Consider the following 2,281-nt stretch of genomic DNA (forward strand, 5'->3'; position numbering starts at 1 on the left):
CACAGATCATGCTTCTAAAGTTGCTGAAATTGAGTTCTATTGTTACGAAAAGTAGACTGTTGTATTACCACTAGATGTACTATCCACTCAGGACAACAGTTGGTCTGTAAGAGCTGAGGGCCAGCAGCTCAAGAACTGTGTTGTGTCCTCATAAGATCCCTACAGAGGGCTCCATGTAAACTTTTATTTCATGGTTTTTAAAGTGCTGCAAACAATTAATGTGTGTCAACATATGAAAGAACATAATTGTTAAAACATGTGAATTTAGGGAAGGCCACCTGATTTATAAAAACAAAACACTGTTACTTAATACTACATATTTCCCCATTCATTTTAAGACATAGAAAGCTGTTTAGTTAGTGCTTCGTGCAACACCCAGAAGGAATAAGCTAGATAAGCAGGTTTTGGCATGGGCACTTAGGGGCATAAACAGATAATTCCTTTTTATGATTCTGCTGAACTTCATGGAAATCAATGGCATGACTATTCATTAATTCTTAATTAAGCTCACCAGCAGCCAAGCTCAAGGATACCACTTGACTATACCCATTTCTCACTCATGGCAAATAAATCAACAACGAACCATCAGCACAAGACACATTGATGTCGTCACATCACCAGGTCCCCAGAGATAGAAATTTTTAACACTGAGATCGCTCTATTTAAGAGTGGTCGTAAACAGTTTCTATCCATTCTTCCACTAATGCAAACTACCCTCATTTTAATTTAAACCTTCCCCTCTCTCTCTCCCTTTTGGTATGGCAAAAACTGAAGGAATCGGAAGAAGGGTTTCATTCTGTTTCAGTGCAAACTTAAGTAATAAATCCATAGCATTTTCAGAATTCTCAAGACAAGAATGTATCCACATTCATTACTTACTACGAGCCTAATAACACAGTAAAATGACTTTTGATTCTGCAAGGCTCACAAGCTTGAATTTAGAATGAGAAGTTTTAAAATCAATAATTCAATCATGTAGGCTACAAATAATGCTTCACCTTAAATTTTCATGATTAAAACGCTATTAAAGTATCAGTGATGAATTTCAGCAAACATTTTAAAAAATCACGTGTATATGTGTGTATACATATGTATTAAATACATATCTGTATTTAACATATATAAATATATATATAGTATGTATTAAAAGGTGATCTGAATTATCAGTGTTCACCTGGTGACTGGACAACCTAGTTGACCCAGATAAATAAGATACCCCAAATAAACACCTAACAGTATGTAAACAAAACTCATAAGATGGAACAATTTACTTCTGTAAAATATCCTTGTTCTATTTCTCCTCACTTGTTGAATTAATCCACTATAATCCATATTTACTCAATTTTAAAGTGACAGAAATCTATGCTGGGAAACATCAAAACAAGCCTGTTACATGACAGAAAAGTCAACAAATACTTGTTGCATGAATAAACTTCCAGGTTTAAAATTTCAATAAGCAAACATCCAATTCAGCTCCTGATGTGGCAAAGAAAAGGCAGCAGCTTAATGAATGACAATGCAGAAAGTTCAATTTGATGAATGTTATCAGGTGGTCTTTTCATAACTTACAGTTTTAAATGTAATCTTTTCTGGGAAAACAAAGATGTACAAAAACCATCTAGGCCAGATGACAGGATGAAGAGATTTCCAACCATGTTCATTCGTACATAATATGATTGCCAAACATTCAGTACTGGAAGCTCACAAGCGTTCTTTTTAAGGCTCAGAAAAAGAAACATTTTAAAGTTATATTTACCATATGAATTTACAATGCCTAAACAGTTAATGCATATAAAAGGTGCTCAAGCAATGTCATTTCATGATTTGAATCACATGCTGTGAACTGCTCCTTTAAGTTTTTCCCCCCTAAATTGTTCACATGGTTACTTAATTTTACATGGTCACCTTCCTTAAGTGCAAATGCTAAAAACTCAAATGTTGTTGAGAATACATGCTGAAAGAGACAGCAAGTGCTTTAGTGTATACCAGAGATTTTCTAAGAGATACTTCATCAAAACTGAGACCAAGAGAACGTCACAACATTAAGCTTCTTCACATCATGGTAGATAATACATAACAAGTTATAATTTAGCATCCCTGATCCTCATAGGAATTAAGAAAAGAGGTAGAGCATCTTATGTGGAAGATCTTGTAGTGAAACCACGGTTCAGAAGGTGTGCCTCGTGGACAAGTCCACCAAGCAAATGGCTGCACACTGAATCAACTAGCAGGAAGCAGGAGTCAGAGAATGCTGAATAAGGCAAGGGTTTTGAAACTTCCA

Source organism: Ochotona princeps, chromosome 10, assembly GCF_030435755.1.
Source record: "Ochotona princeps isolate mOchPri1 chromosome 10, mOchPri1.hap1, whole genome shotgun sequence".
In the NCBI taxonomy this organism is placed as follows: Eukaryota; Metazoa; Chordata; class Mammalia; order Lagomorpha; family Ochotonidae; genus Ochotona; species Ochotona princeps.